The sequence below is a fragment of the Xyrauchen texanus genome, chromosome 1, assembly GCF_025860055.1.
Source record: "Xyrauchen texanus isolate HMW12.3.18 chromosome 1, RBS_HiC_50CHRs, whole genome shotgun sequence".
Lineage (NCBI taxonomy): Eukaryota > Metazoa > Chordata > Actinopteri > Cypriniformes > Catostomidae > Xyrauchen > Xyrauchen texanus.
The window spans coordinates 44,708,808-44,725,965 of record NC_068276.1 but is presented as its reverse complement, the minus strand read 5'-3'; the positions used below and the strand labels follow the sequence as shown (position 1 = coordinate 44,725,965).

The 17,158-nt window shown below is 40.1% G+C and overlaps 1 protein-coding gene across 1 annotated transcript in view; it reads left to right on the top strand.

Moving 5' to 3' along the window:
• The window catches only part of LOC127659863 (neural-cadherin-like), a 422,183-nt gene that overhangs the window by 115,069 nt on the left and 289,956 nt on the right, over positions 1-17,158 (top strand). The window lies entirely within an intron of this gene.

The following is a 17,158-nucleotide window of genomic DNA, read 5'->3' as shown; positions in this document are numbered from 1 at the left end:
ATGTATTATGTAAGGAATTGAGTGAAAGGAAATGTTTATGAACAGATAATCTGCTATTTTATTTGTGATTTCTGTGTAAGGGAATACAAGTCATTGCACTAGCACCTCTAGCTTTTTAACCAGGAAACTGCTGTGTAGGGTATTACATATATAATTTAGAGATTTGGACGGGGTCAGTTAAAATGGGTATTTTGCATGCTTTTTACCACCATTATATGTAGGGTAATTTGCACGCAAGCTACATGTAGGAGGGAATTTAGGGTCTTGAAATATGTAAGCTATCTGTCCTTATTAGGTAAGGAAATGTATAACGGAATGTGTCGCGTTCGACAACCATTATAAATTTGATAAATAACAAATAACTACATTATTTGTTTTAATAGATTATCCACCATTGAAATCATAATACAATTAGCTCACAATTTTTACTGTAAGGAATTAGCTTTAATAAGTGTATTATGATTAATTCACTTATTGGAGTGATATTATTCTCATGGCTTATTGAAAATAATATCACATGTATTTGGGTACAGCTTTGAAGCTAAATCTTTCAGAAACAGGGATGAGATTATTTATCAAAATATACCAGCCGCATCGTCTTTGAACACAGACAAACTTTATTACTATTCTAAACATAAATCTAATCTAACACATATATACATCAGACCGGTTGGTGAAAAGAGTGATCAGTACAGTGAAAATTAACTTTATGGAGTCTGTTGACAAGACCTTAAGAACAATTTATCCTTCTTTGAGTTTACATTGATTTGCAATCGGATTACCCAAATTATTTAATTAAAACACCAGCACATTGAGCACAATATTGGAGATGTACTTGCTTGTCTTTGTGGTGTTTCCTTGCATTCTTTGTGTTGTTTGGATCTTGGTCGAAAGTTTGTTCCGTCGATATTTTAACTTCTATATGATCAGATGTATTGTCGGTATGAATGATGTTAGCTGTAAGGGAGGCCTTCTCAATGGTTTGTGAACCGTAGAGAGTGATGAGCTTTCTCTGGACTTTGAATCTCGAGCTCCCTTGGACCTCACATGGCGCGTGCAGGCAGAGCGAAGAGCCGAAGAAGAGTGAAGAGAGGAGATAAAGAGATGAAGTTTTCTTCCTGTTTGGAACTATTTGAACTGAGATTGGCCGCATCCCCCAAAGGTGTCCTGTGCCAATCAGAAGTGACTTTTCAGAGTCACATGTTCAACTGGGCTGTTTTTTCCAACAGTTCAGTTATAGTCCTTTGTTTCAGACTCTTAAAAATGTCCCGCTCAAAAATAGTGCGTATTTAATCATTAGCTTTTATATCTTGAGAATGGTACAAGAGACATTTTTTTATGGATGTTATACGTTTTGGTAACAAAACATGAAAATTCCTGGTTACAAAATTATATTGGTTTTACACATCATTGCATTTTATCAAGTTAAGCCTTATAGTTACCATTCTTAGTAGAATAAGACAAATCATACAGAATTAAAGATTATATTTATCAATTATAGGTGATTGAACCTAGCTACACACATTTTAAAGAGGTCCATTAGTCTAGAATCATTAATTTGTCACGTACAATCATTACCACAATTCAAAGTGATTTTCAGCATTATCTAGCAAGGCTAGATTAAGATGAAATGTCTTAGAGTTGTGCAAATCTGATGGTCCTTGTAACCTTACACAGAAACAGCCTGGTTTGGGGGTTCCGTCTGAAGGCCGGTAATTTATGACGTGGAAACATTCCAAACTGAAAGGCTGGATTTTTCTTGTTTCAAATCATGTTGGTGGAATTCTTTTGCATATATAATCTTACAGATGATATTACGAGCAATGTGAAATGGATTTAGCAAAAATGTGGGTATAATAACGTGATTCTATGAGACCAGGTTGAGATGACTTTATTATGTGTGAAGAAACAGACCTTCAAGTGAAATGAGAGAGATGAAAGTAGCAAAGATGTAAAAGAAAGTCGATTGCCTGGGACAACAATTAATTAAACAGTTTTGCGGTCAGTATAAAAAAATAATAAAAAAATATTAAATTAAATATATATATATATATATATATATATATATATATATGACCACATTATACAGTGATTGACCATTCTGAATTCAAAAGTATTCTATGGTGTCATGTAATGAAATATTCACCAAGGTCAGTCAGATCTATCAGATGTAAAGACTTAAAAGGCATACTATACCATCGCTGTACACAAAGGCATACCTCCAAACTGAAGTCTTTATCTGTTTCAGGCCAGTTTCTCAGTGATCTATACAGTGAAAGTGAGGATCACAGTAGCCAAGTCATGCCTTTTGAGGTTAGAAAGATAATGTCCTATATTAATGCAGCTGAGATCTCGATTCCTCACTCAAACTGTCAAAATACAGCACGGTGTTTGTTGGATGGGCAGATCCCAACCCTCTTAAGTGGCCCCCTTTCTCTCTTTTCCTTTAGTGTTTTCTGAACTGATGAAGGGTTTGACAGGTGGATGCAATAAGGGGAAATCTCACCTCTCTCAGTGGAAGCCAAACAGATGGATTCTAGTGGGATTTAGGTCTTACTGCAACAGTGTGAACAGCAGGGGCAACTGCAGGGCAATTATACAGCAAGGTTAGCAGCGAAGGTAAAGCCCACGTTAAATCTGCTCAGTGTCAAAAATTAATGCTCTTAAGGGCAAACAGGGTGCTGAGCATCTTCACTGCAGTTTAATTTCCTGAGCTCACAAGGAAATCTCTGTGCCAGTCAGTTGTGTAGATGTGAGGTGTAAGTCTCCTTTTGTGTTCCACAGAAAAGAGAAAGTAGGAGTTTGGAACAACATGAGGGTGAGTCAGGGGTGGACTGGGAATAAAAAGAATTTGTTTTCCTCATTTAAAAAGTTTTACTTCTAAAGAAATTAATAGTAATATTGAACCATATGCATGAAATCATGACCACTGCTGTAAGATGAGGTGTTCATTCATATCAGTAACCTTATTAAAGCTAATTTATTCTACATGTGGCGGGGGCAGACATGTTAGGATCACATGACTATCTGAATACTACTTGCTTAATATCAGTAACTGTCCTGTTATTGGACACTTTTATTCATGGATTAAATTAAACCTGGTATAAGGTCCAGATATAATTTGTTTTTGCATGTTCTGGATCTGCTCGTTTGTTGACCACATTGCCTTTGTGAGTATACTATTCTGACCACAAGCGAATACGAATGCGTTTGACACATGCCCACTACAGCTACTTTGTGAAACTCTTTTAGTAGAGTCAATGGCCGGTGCATGTGCCGACGATGCGCACAGATGATAGCCGTGTCCGCAAGACAAGATAACCAAATTCAGGCCACACGTACTGTTCGCGGAGCAATCCGCAACACGGACACTCAAAGTATACTTTGGCCTTTACTGTGCATAGAGAATTACTACAATGGCATTAGTAACTGAAAACTACTGTTTAAATGATGCAGCTTCCAGGCCACTGTGTGTCACTTTAAGCCAAGTAAGTCACTTTGACATACTTCATAAAATTACTGTGCACCTTTAAGTATGAACACATCTTAGAGATATGTGCAGATAGGATAGTTTGATTAATTTGCAGATTAATTGCTCGTATTTCCACTCTGAGAGTTTAAGTCTACATCAGCAGTGTCTGAATTCCTTCCCCAGATTATTCATGACAAAATGTGAAAAAACCCATGCTTTTTTAAGCACTGTTTTTGATCTCCCTTAAACGAAGTAAACCTCAATGACTAAAATAGTCGCAAAGTAATATTTTTCATGATTTTTTTTCTGCATTTCTGTCAGACGAGAGCATTATTCCGCAAGGTGTGCAATCTGTGTCTAATGATGATAAGCCATGCTCCTGTTCCCAGTAATGCTTTGCAGTATGAAGAAATTATGCAGTTGAATGCATACTGTTCATAGCTTTACCGTTTGCTGATTGTATTTACACTGCTGTTATTTTATTTGTTGTACCTTGCAGTTATGCAGAGCTCATCTTATACTTAACTTGTTGTTTTTGGATATCACCATAATTGTGATTTATATGTCATATTATCAGGTCCAGGCATGTTGCGTGGTGAAATCGTGTTAAAGGAAGACCGCCATAAATGGATGTCAATTTCAAAATAAAAGTAATTGATGTTAGCAATGTTATTATGTGTTTCTTGATTATTCTTTTATTTATGGGGCACTCATGGGTATGTTGGTGCCCTGGGTGGCCACCTATATCACCAGCGCCTGTCGCCGGTGATATAGGTGGCTGCCCAGGGCACCAAAGTGGCCCTTTGTAATCCTTTGAGAAAATATTTAATTAGCTCTCTCTCTTTGTCTCCTTCATTCTCTTGTTATTTTTGTATTTTCTTCCTTTCCCACTCAACCTCTCCCTATTTCTTTCTCCCCTTCAAGTTTGCTCAGTTCTTGCTGTGAGACAGCTCTTTTGCCCAGCCTTAGAGACGCAGGGCTCCTGTTAGTTAGCTTACGTGCTGAGTTCAGAATAAAAAAAAAATGCTTTCCATGCATACGTCTGCTAATTGCATCTCTCCCTCCCTCTGTGTGCAAAAATCAGGATCGCAGGAGTATGACAAAGAATGAGAGTTGATTGAGCTTGAACTAGTTGACTTAAAAGAGATCATCAAACATTTTGTGTGTGTGTGTGTGTGTGTGTGCATCTGGGTCAGAAATTAACCAAGGCTCGGGTCCAAAACAAAATCACAAATTAAGAAAAATAACCCAGATTTTAGAAAGTGGGGGCAAATTTTTTAAAAATGTTTTTACTCTTCCTGTTTTTTAAATTTAACGTATTTCATAATATTTTATGTCTATCTACATTGAATGAATTAACCTAAAATGGGGTTTATGTGGTAATATTTAAATTATATTTATATTTTAACTGACTAAATTAGGTTACACCAACATAAATCATTTTTAAGTGTTACATCAGTTAGAAAAAGCTCCTTAAGGTAATAATGCAAGTGCTAGACACATTAGTTAACTGTAGCTGTGGGATATTTGAATTAGCCATTGCAGAGATGTGTAGCTAATATAAGCTAATAATAAGGCAAGCAGGAAAACATTGCAGGTGAATGCTTTAGTTTGAAACCTTTTTTCCTTGTCTCTAAATGCTGATTAATTTTCTACCTCCATCGCTTTGATCCACAGCTATATTTTAACCACTATTCTTGTCTTCCCTCATTACTAATGACACTGATTTATGCAGTAATTTGGCAGCTTGTGTTTTCTCAGTCCTGTTGTCCTGTGGTCTGTTTCCATAACAACCTCATGGCCAGTACCGCTGCTCCCTATATGCATATTATGCAGTCTGCGTAGGGCACCAACTCCCTTTGGACACAATCTCACCCAAGGGGGGCACCACCGACTGTCCTTACTCTTGATGATGTGATTCGAGCTGTGCATTGCTGCACAGTCGTGAGTCAGCAGAGTGAACAGCAGTGGACTGAGCACACAGCCCTGGGGGGCCCCAGTGCTCAGTGTGGTGGTGGTGGAGATGCTGTTCCCGATCCGGACTGACTGAGGTCTCCCAGTCAGGAAGTCCAGGATCCAGTTGCAGAGGGAGGTGTCCAGGCCCAGCAGGTTCAGCTTTCCAATCAGGTGCTGGGGAATGATTGTGTTGAATGCTGAGCTGAAATCTATGAACAGCATTCGAACGTATGAGTCCTTATTGTCTAGGTGGGTGAGGGCCAGATGGAGGGTTGTGGTGATGGCATCGTCCGTTGAACGGTTTGAACGATACGCAGACTGCAGTGGGTCTAGTGAGGAGGGCAGCTGGGTCTTAATCTGCCTCATGACGAGCCTCTCGAAGCACTTCATGATGATGGGTGTAAGTGCGACGGGACGGTAGTCATTGAGGCAGGACACTGAAGACTTCTTTGGCATGGGGATGATGGTGGTGGCCTTGAAGCACGTTGGAACGACGGCGCTGCTCAGAGAGATGTTGAAGATGTCGGTAAGAACATCTGCTAGCTGGTCTGCACATCCTCTGAGCACTCTGCCAGGAATGTTGTCTGGTCCAGCAGCCTTCCGTGGGTTGACTCTATGTAGAGTTTTCCTCACATCTGCCGTGGTAAGACAGAGCACCTGGTCGTTGGGAGGAGGGGTGGACTTCCCATCACGTCGTTCTGCACTTCAAACCGAGCGTAGAAGTCGTTCAGCGCATCTGGAAGGGAGGCATCTTTGTCACAGGCAACTGATGTTGTCCTGTAGTTGGTGATGGCCTGGATGCCCTGCCACATGCGCCGCGTGTCACCACTGTCCTGGAAGTGACTGTGGATTCTCTGGGCGTGTCGCGCTTTGCCTCTCTGATTGCCCGTGACAGTTTGGCCCTAGCTGTTCTTAGGGCTGCCTTATCGCCTGCTCTGAAGGCGGAGTCTCGGGACCTCAGCAGCGTCGCACCTCCGCAGTCATCCACGGCTTCTGGTTGGAGCGTGTGGTGATGGTCTTGGAGAAAGTGACATCATCAATGCACTTGCTGATGTAGCTGGTCACTGATGCTGTGTATTCCTCCAAGTTGGTACAATCGCCATATGTTGCAGCCTCCCTGAACATGTGCCAGTCAGTACACTCAAAACAGTCCTGAAGAGCAGAGATGGCTCCTGCTGGCCAGGTTTTCACCTGCTTCTGAAGCGGTTTTGTGCGTCTGACGAGCGGTCTGTATGCTGGAATTAACATAACAGAGATGTGGTCTGAGTAGCCGAGGTGGGGGCGGGGCTCCGCCCGTGCAGCGCCTGGGATGTTTGTGTAAACAAGATCAAGCCGTTCGCCCTCTCGTTGCAAAGTCCACATACTGATGGAATTTATGGAGCACTGTCTTGAGATTTGCATGGTTGAAATCTCCGGCGACAATAAACAGTCCGTCGGGGTGAGCGTTCTGCAGTTCAGCTCATAGCCCCATACAGTTCACAGAGCGCTTCCTTAGCGTTAGCGCTGGGGAATGTAAACTCGGTTATGCAAATAGTGGTGAATTCCCGTGGTAGATAAAAAGGTCTGCATCTAACAGTCACAAGCTCCAACAGTGATGACCAGTAACTAGAGACTAGCATAGAGTTCTTGCACCATTCCGTGTTGATGTAAACACACAAGCCACCACCGCGAGTCTTACCGCAGAGAGCTGTATTTCTGTCGGCACGAAACGAGGCGAGCCCGTCTAGCTGAATGGCGGCATCCGGAACTCTGTCGCTGAGCCACGTCTCCGTGAAAACAAAGACGCAGCAGTCTCTAAACTCACGCTGCGTAGCCTGCTGGAGTCGGATGTAGTCCAGTTTATTGTCCAGGGAGCAAACATTTGAGAGCAGGATAGACGGGAGAGCCGGCCGGCTTGGGTTTGTTTTAGCCTAGCATGGACCCCGCCCTCTTTCCGCTTCGCTTTCACGCACACCGCTACGACGTCCTCTCCCCGGCCACCGGCATCAGGCGACGGCGAGGGCTGGAGGCCTGGTCTCCGCAGCAAGCCGAGTACGCGTAGCGCCTCCTGCAGGTCATCATGCAGCTTGGTTTTTGCATGAGTCTTATATTTCAGTAGTGTCTGGCGATGGTAGACACGAACACCGGTTGCTCCGATGTCCATGTGTTGCAAAAGTCGGGCTTTTTTGACAAAAATTGCACCATTGTGGATCCGGAGTGGCCGCTGCGTGCTACCGCGCCGCCATCTTGGATTTAATCCTTCAAAATACAACATATAAGTAACTGTATTCCACTACAGTTACAATTTAAATAATTGGTAATTAGAATACCGTTTCATTAAAAATGTATTTTGATTACTGAATTTTTATTTTTTTGATTACTGAATTTTTAATGACATTTTATTGTCATTTGTTTAATTTAATATTTAGTGCTTTTAGATGGAAAACCGTATACATATAAATTATGCGATCCAAAGGGCTCACACTTTCTCTCTAACCCAGAATTATAATTTTTGGGTGAACTAACCCTTTAAAGGATATATATATATATATATATATATATATATATATATATATATATATATATATATATATATATATATAGACAGTATCTCACAAAAGTGAGTACACCCCTCACATTTATGTAAATATTTGATTATATCTTTTCATGTGACAACACTGAAGAAATTACACTTTGCTACAATGTAAACTAGTGAGTGTACAGCTTGTATAACAGTGTAAATTTGCTGTCCCCTCAAAATAACTCAACAAACAGCCATTAATGTCTAAACTGCTGGCAACAAAAGTGAGTACACCCCTAAGTGAAAATGTCCAAATTGGGCCCAATTAGCCATTTTCCCTCCCCAGTGTCATGTGACCAACTACCATGTCGGATGTACCAGTGGGCGGTGCCTCGCGGGTAGCTGAGTCTAGAGACATCAAAGCACTTACCTGGCTCCTTGTGACTGCTCCCAGAACAGCCTGGGATGGGGGAGGAAGGTTTTTGCCCTTTTAGCCCCTGGAGACCATCACATCGGGAGCAGGTTTGTGCCACGACTGTGCGCGTGGAAGCGGGGGGGTCCAGTTCCGGGGCGCGGTACCTGCCAAAGAGAACCGGTGGCCGGCGGTCGTGATAACGACGAGCTGGGAGACTGGAAATAGGGCCCAGGGAATAAGGAAACGGCTCTTTTTTTTAAATTGGGTACTGCAGCTTGTTGTGCGTGCGACAAAACAAAAGTCAAATGAAATCAGGGATTCTCCACCCAACCCTCCGGCAGGGCAGGGACTGTTCTGCTTACCAGCTCCTTTAGTGCAGTTTCCTGAGTCCCAGGGCCGCTGGGGTGGCTTGCTCTCTTATGAAAGCGAGCCGCGACCGCAACATAGCCGTGGGTAAGACAGGAATTGTGCCAATCAGAAGCGGAGAGATATCGACCGCAACCAGGAAATACACACAAACAAAAAGGCATCTTGAAAAAGATGCTTTCGTTTACTCTACTCTTTTAGAGGAAAATATACTCTTTTGTGTGTGTATATATATAAGAAGCTTTGCTCAGCTGTCGAAGCGCCCAGGGTGTTGCTCAACATAACCGTAGTAGCTACGGTTGTAGTTGTAACGTGCTGCAGATCCAACAATTTTTGCAAGCGGCACACACCTTTATACCCATATGTCCGGGGGAGTGGCATACAAATTCCTCACGCCAATTCTCATTGGCATTTTCTCAAAGATCAGAGATGTCTGGGCTCCCAAGGGTGAACCCATTGTGTCAACTCATTGACACAACATCGATTGTCTGCCAAATGAATAAATGAGTGAGTTACAGATAGTGAACAATGCACATCACACTCATATATTCAAATTCCCAGCATGCACTGCAAGTTTTTCTACCTTTTTTGTTTTTTATACTGTTTGCTGCTTTTATTTATGCTGTTGTTTGTTGTCATTTTCAGTTATTTGTCATGTAGCAATAATTCAAAACTCATCTTTTTACTCAGTGATGTGTTTGATGGTCATCACCATCATTGTGATTTGCATGTAAAGTGTTAGGGCCTATGTGTGTCTCCTTGACAAGTTTAAGTCTAAGTATGTTAGAGGAATCAGACATTAGCCTTTGATCATTAATTGGCCATATACTGTCAAATGGCAATACATTTTCCTCTGCCAATTAAGTAGTCTTTACTACTTCTCTGGTTATCATTAACATTAAATGATAATATACGTATTAAAACTTCTATATTCCATTTGAATTGAATGTTAGAATGAAACTGATTGATATAAGCAAGTCAAGTTCACTTAAAAAAGACGTTAAGTAGGGATGGACGATACCACTTATTTTCTTTTCGATCCGATAGGAAGTACTTTTAGGCCAGTATCACCGATATCAAAACCAATACCTATAAATTACATATTTACGAGTTCTTTGAATAAAATTAGTAACTTAAATTATTACTTACATTTTTGTTATACATTTATAGGCCTAAGCAGAAAATTGTTAGGCTGCTTTGTTTGCCTTATTAGTAAGTATAAGCAACATATAAAACAACAAAATTAACCATAGATATTATTATAAGGTTAATAATGCTGTAGCAAAACCATGGTAAATTGTATCAAAACCTTGGTTACTGGTAAAAAAACAAACAAACTAATAATAAAAAAACATGGTTACTACAGTCGTGGTTACTAATCATGGTTAATACAATATTACTACAGTAAATCCATGGGTAGTTTTCATAAGGGTATCATTAATTAATGAAGATTAAAAATCATTATCAATGTTTTAACAACACTAAATTTAAATAAACAAGGTCACACAAGTCCATTATAATACATGTCAGGTCTAGGTTTGTCATTACTAAGTGTGAATAACTCCAGGAAAAGCACTGCTCTCTCTTTGAACAAGTGCTATGAATGAAAGGGTGAGCGCTGTCTGTTGGTGTATTTTAGCATTTCTGCATGTCAAGATGAGCAGAAGAAAAAATTATGCTGGTGTCATGCAACAATTCACTAAAATAAATGTATTGAAACAAACATACAACACCTCTGCTAGAGAAAACACATTTTTCAAAAGGACTTTAGACTCCAAATCTAGCCCTTGTGACAACTTGCCCCGGTCTCCTTCATTTCATAGTATTCTCGGACTATATAGTTAAGGGTTTAGTACCTCTGTCTGACTTGTAGCTATGAGATATCTGTATTTACTGTCTCAGAGTTGAACATCATTGAATATGTAGCTAATACCTTGACTTTATGTCTACAGGTGAAACTTGAAAAATGTGAATATCGTGCAAAAGTTCATTAATTTCAGTAATTCAACTTAAAAGGTGAAACTAATATATTATATAGACTCATTACAAGCAAAGTAAGATATTTCAAGCCTTTATTTGATATAATTTTGATGATTATGGCTTACAGCTTATGAAAACCCCAAATTCAGAATCTCAGAAAATTAGAATATTACTTGAAATCAATAAAAAAAAAGGATTTTAAATACAGAAATGGCGGCCCTCTGAAAAGTATAATCATGCATATGTACTCAGTACTTGGTTTGGGCCCCTTTTGCATTAATTACTGCCTCAATGCGGCGTGGCATGGATGCTATCAGCCTGTGGCACTGCTGAGGTGTTATGGAAGACCAAGATGCTTCAATAGCGACCTTCAGCTCTTCTGCATTGTTTGGTCTCATGTCTCTCATCTTTCTCTTGGCAATGCCCCATAGATTCTCTATGGGGTTCAGGTCAGGCGAGTTTGCTGGCCAATCAAGCACAGTAATACCATGGTCATTGAACCAGGTTTTGGTACTTTTGGCAGTGTGGGCAGGTGCCAAGTCCTGCTGGAAAATGAAGTCAGCATCTCCATAAAGCTTGTCTGCTGAAGGAAGCATGTAGTGCTCTAAAATGTCCCGGTAGACGGCTGCGTTGACTCTGGACTTAATAAAGCACAGTGGACCAACACCAGCCGATGACATGGCTCCCCAAACCAACACAGACTGTGGAAACTTCACACTGGACTTCAAGCATCTTGGATTGTGTGCCTCTCCATTCTTCCTCCAGACTCTGGGACCTTGGTTTCCAAATGAGATGCAAAATTTGCTCTCATCAGAAAAGAGGACTTTGGACCACTGAGCAACAGACCAGTTCTTTTTTTCTTTAGCCCAGGTAAGACGTTTGACATTTGAAGCCCATGTCCAGGACCCGTCTGTGTGTGGTGGCTCTTGATGCAGTAACTCCAGCCTCAGTCCACTCCTTGTGAAGCTCACCCACACATTTGAATGGCCTTTTCCTGACAATCCTCTCCAGGCTACGGTCATCCCTGCTGCTTGTGCAACTTTTTCTTCCACACTTTTCCCTTCCACTTAACTTTCTATTAATGTGCTTTGATACAGCACTTTGAGAACATCCAACTTCTTTTGCAATTACCTTTTGAGGCTTTCCCTCCTTGTGGAGGGTGTCAATGATGGTTTTCTGCACAACTGTCAGGTCAGCAGTCTTCCCCATGATTGTGAATTCAACTGAACCAGACTGAGAGACCATTTAAAGGCTCAGGAACCCTTTGCAGGTGTTTAGCTGATTAGAGTGTGACACTTTGAGCCTACAATACTGAACCTTTTCACAATATTCTAATTTTCTGAGATTCTGAATTTGGGGTTTTCATAAGCTGTAAGCCATAATCATCAAAATTATATCAAATAAAGGCTTGAAATATCTTACTTTGCTTGTAATGAGTCTATATAATATATTAATTTCACCTTTTAAGTTGAATTACTGAAATTAATGAACTTTTGCACAATATTCTAATTTTTCGAGTTTCACCTGTATACTCACCTGTAGTGGAGACACAGACCCACCAAACATAAATGCACATTAAACAAGGAATTTACACTTATTATGAATTGAATAATAACACTTAAATTAAATAGAACAAAGAATAAATAAATCTTTGGCTCCTACATTCTCTTTCATTCTGTCTATAACTCCCTGGATATACGTACACTCATCCTTACTTACACTCATAATTCCCCACTGTTCCCCATCATCCAGTGACATAAATTCACAGCTAAATTTGTAATACCTGTCACTCCCTCTTCTCTGTGAAGCTTTCTGGAACAACCAGCTGCAGTGCTAGTACAGTAAGCACTATGTGTTGTTAACCTTTTTTTTTCTCAGTGGGAAGTTGTGATGTTTATCTGTTTTGCAGGATCTCTGATGGCCCTCTGGCTCTGGCATCGTATTCATCTATCTATCAGAGCTCAAGAGAGGTTTTCTCCAGCCCCTTAAGGCTCTAAGTGTGTCTATCCATCTCTCACACTGGGACTACTGACTGGCAGGTCATGTTGAGCAGCTCATCTCACAGGCACCCTGATGCTCTGACTGTGATTATGGGAGCATTTAGGGTGTGCAAAATAGTTTTGCTTTGGAGCAAAAAGATTAAACTCATCTCTCATGGCTTGAGGGTTGTGTTTGATGTCAAAATCTAAGTATATTCTTTAAAACAAGTAGCTATGAATTTGGTGCTGAATATGAATTTTCCTGAACCTTAGGTGACATGATAAGACGTTTGTTTCTTTTATCTTATAGCTATTGTGTTCTTTGTTGCTAATGGATAGTTATTAGTGCAGACATTTGAACATTTGCTATGAAAGTGGCTGAAGAAATTACAAGTTTTGTAATGAGGAATTTGGGTGTTAACTAGAGGGAAAGTTTTTGGCACATAATAGGGTGACCTATAACTAAACAAATATTTTACCCTATTTTTAAGATTCACGCATTTCAGTTTCACAACAAAATTCCATCATTTAGAATAGTGAAATTTAGTTGAAATTGAAATGCTTTTAACTTTTAACTTAAAAACATAAATAATTTTCTCCCCAGTAGAACGGTTAAAAATACATCAACACATCATATCCAAACATGCAATTTTATCAATTATTGGCATAGTTATACATTTATTGATTCATGGACAGACCTTTTCTGAGTTGAGCTACTTGTCTACAGAGCATACCTCTCTGCAGCAACTAAAAATACATAGCAAACAAGTCTCACATACAATATTTGTTATTGCAAATCATTTTATTTCAGTCAGACAGGCAAAATAAGTTTGCTGGAGTAGCTGTGCAGCACGTCAAAAACAGAGTGCTTTCACACTAGCACTTATGTTGCTCCCGAGTTCGAATGACGTCAGAGTTCGGTTCATTTGGATAATGTGAACACTGTTTTCATCTGCTTGAAATGGTGTCACTATTGATGTGAATGCAATCGTACCAAATTGCTTAATAAACGCGTATAATTTGCTTATTTGCAGGCTCCTGATTGCAATTTTTATGGTTTAATGTGTTTCTTATACCTGCTTGTGTCCAAATGAATCACCTTCAAAGATCTGCTTACATTCTTCTCATCTCTTGCAATGCATCCGCTGGCTCGTGGCAGACAAATGCTAATATTCTTCACATCAATGTGCATGCATGGCAAAATTATATATATACAGGTGAAACTCGAAAAATTAGAATATCGTGCAAAAGTTCATTAATTTCAGTAATTCAACTTAAAAGGTGAAACTAATATATTATATAGACTCATTACAAGCAAAGTAAGATATTTCAAGCCTTTATTTGATATAATTTTTATGATTATGGCTTACAGCGTATGAAAACCCCAAATTCAGAATCTCAGAAAATTAGAATATTACATGAAATCAATAAAAAAAAAAAGGATTTTAAATACAGAAATGTCGGCCCTCTGAAAAGTATAATCATGCATATGTACTCAGTACTTGGTTTGGGCCCCTTTTGCATTAATTACTGCCTCAATTCGGCGTGGCATGGATGCTATCAGCCTGTGGTACTGATGAGGTGTTATGGAAGACAAAGATGCTTCAATAGCGGCCTTCAGCTCTTCTGCATTGTTTGGTCTCATGTCTCTCATCTTTCTCTTGGCAATGCCCCATAGATTCTCTATGGGGTTCAGGTCAGGCGAGTTTGCTGGCCAATCAAGCACAGTAATACCATGGTCATTGAACCAGGTTTTGGTACTTTTGGCAGTGTGGGCAGGTGCCAAGTCCTGCTGGAAAATGAAGTCAGCATCTCCATAAAGCTTGTCTGCTGAAGGAAGCATGAAGTGCTCTAAAATGTCCCGGTAGACGGCTGCGTTGACTCTGGACTTAATAAAGCACAGTGGACCAACACCAGCTGATGACATGGCTCCCCAAACCAACACAGACTGTGGAAACTTCACACTGGACTTCAAGCATCTTGGATTGTGTGCCTCTCCATTCTTCCTCCAGACTCTGGGACCTTGGTTTCCAAATGAGATGCAAAATTTGCTCTCATCAGAAAAGAGGACTTTGGACCACTGAGCAACAGACCAGTTCTTTTTTTCTTTAGCCCAGGTAAGACGTTTGACAATTGAAGCCCATGTCCAGGACCCGTCTGTGTGTGGTGGCTCTTGATGCAGTAACTCCAGCCTCAGTCCACTCCTTGTGAAGCTCCCCACACATTTGAATGGCCTTTTCCTGACAATCCTCTCCAGGCTACGGTCATCCCTGCTGCTTGTGCACCTTTTTCTTCCACACTTTTCCCTTCCACTTAACTTTCTATTAATGTGCTTTGATACAGCACTTTGAGAACATCCAACTTCTGTTGCAATTACCTTTTGAGGCTTTCCCTCCTTGTGGAGGGTGTCAATGATGGTTTTCTGCACAACTGTCAGGTCAGCAGTCTTCCCCATGATTGTGAATTCAACTGAACCAGACTGAGAGACCATTTAAAGGCTCAGGAACCCTTTGCAGGTGTTTAGCTGATTAGAGTGTGACACTTTGAGCCTACAATACTGAACCTTTTCACAATATTCTAATTTTCTGAGATTCTGAATTTGGGGTTTTCATAAGCTGTAAGCCATAATCATAAAAATTATATCAAATAAAGGCTTGAAATATCTTACTTTGCTTGTAATGAGTCTATATAATATATTAGTTTCACCTTTTAAGTGGAATTACTGAAATAAATGAACTTTTGCACGATATTCTAATTTTTCGAATTTCACCTGTATATATTATATATATTATTATTATTTTTTTTTTTCATGTAAAGATTTGGTAGTAAATTCAAAGAGATGAATACTTTAATAACACAGCAAAGCTTGTTGCCTAGTTACAGTGATAAACAGCTGTCACTTGTACTCACGTTGATGATGTAATCGGGTCACAGTTCGCACCCCAAAAAATATAATGTGAATAGAGACCAGCGAGAGAAGGGGGAGGGGTATGCAAATGGACTCAAGTTCGATCCAAGCAAACGAACCAAGTGTGAAAGCACCATAACAGAAGGCCTGCCTTCAAAGTGGCCACTCTTTAACCCTTTAACCCTGTCTCTTCAGACTGTGTCTATAATCACTCCCAATTTCCTATAGAGTACACTTTCACATCAAAATCAGAATCAGAATCAGCTTTACACCCTTTATTGCCAAGTATTCTTACACATACAGGAATTTGTCTTGGTGACAGGAGCTTCCAGTGCACAACAAAATATATAGGGGGCAGTGAACAAGTGAGCGATTTGTGACACCAACAAGATCAGTGCATCCAAGTAAGCAAACTTTTTTTTACTTATATGATTGCGAACATGTAGGCTTTTTTGTGGCTGTAACTTTGGCTAAGATTGCACAATTACATTTGTGTAGGCCTGTAATATGTAATTGAAAAAGCTATATTTACATTAGGCTACTGTATAAGAATCCTCAAGTGAACTATGGGATAGCATTAAAGGCCAAGCCTTTAAAGTGAGAATTTATTTGCTAACCTGATAAAATATTAACACTTGAGAGGGCTTATGAAGCTCTGTCTTGATCTATCGGTAGTTTGAGACCCCTGCCTTGAGACCCCTGCCATAACAGGGCTTGGTTTAGCCATGAGATGTTGCTGACATACCTGAGGGATACGTATTATGGCTCTCTCTTGCCCACCTCCTCTATCTATTAATCTATTATTAATAATGATTTTATATTGATCCAATCCTAGAGCTTAAGTTAATATTTTTCCATGCTTCCTCCACCAACTACCACACTCTCCAACTCTCTCTCTCTCTCTCTCTCTCTCTCTCTCTCTCTCTCTCTCTCTCTCTCTCTCTCTCTCTCACACCCTTCCTGTCTGTCTCCCTAGCTGAGTGTAAGGCAGCAGGTGTGCTGTCACGGCAATAAAAGGGCCAATCACCTGAGGAATCAAAGAGCCCACGACTCTGTCACTCCACACATCTTCTGACAGACAGCCCACTATTTATACCTCTCTCAAAGAAAAGAAGAGAGTAAGAGAAGAATTCATAAAAAAAAAAAAAGGGAGATGCGATTGAGCAAGTCTGGGAAACAGAAAATGGGAGGAGATTCTGGCATTTTGTTTTCTGTTGCTGTAAAGTTCAGTGGCTGACAAAAAATATATATTTTGTCCTTCCTCTTGTTTTACTCTTGCATTTCCATGATGATAGTGTGTGTAAATAAATGCACGCTGAAGCTGTCTTCAGTTCTATCATTTTTGCAAAGCGATGATTGTAATAACGAAGGAATGTCTAATGAGGCGATGCAGCAGCTAAACGTAGCAAGCCCTGCCATGAGGAAAACACTCCAGTCATTAGTATCTGCCATTCTCTCCAACTTGCATGTAAATGTGTCTCTGCATCTGTGATGTTGTGGAGCTCACATTGTTGTGGAAAATAAACATCAAAACCTTTGGAACTGGGATTCTGAAACTTCTCTGATTACTTGCTTTAAAAAA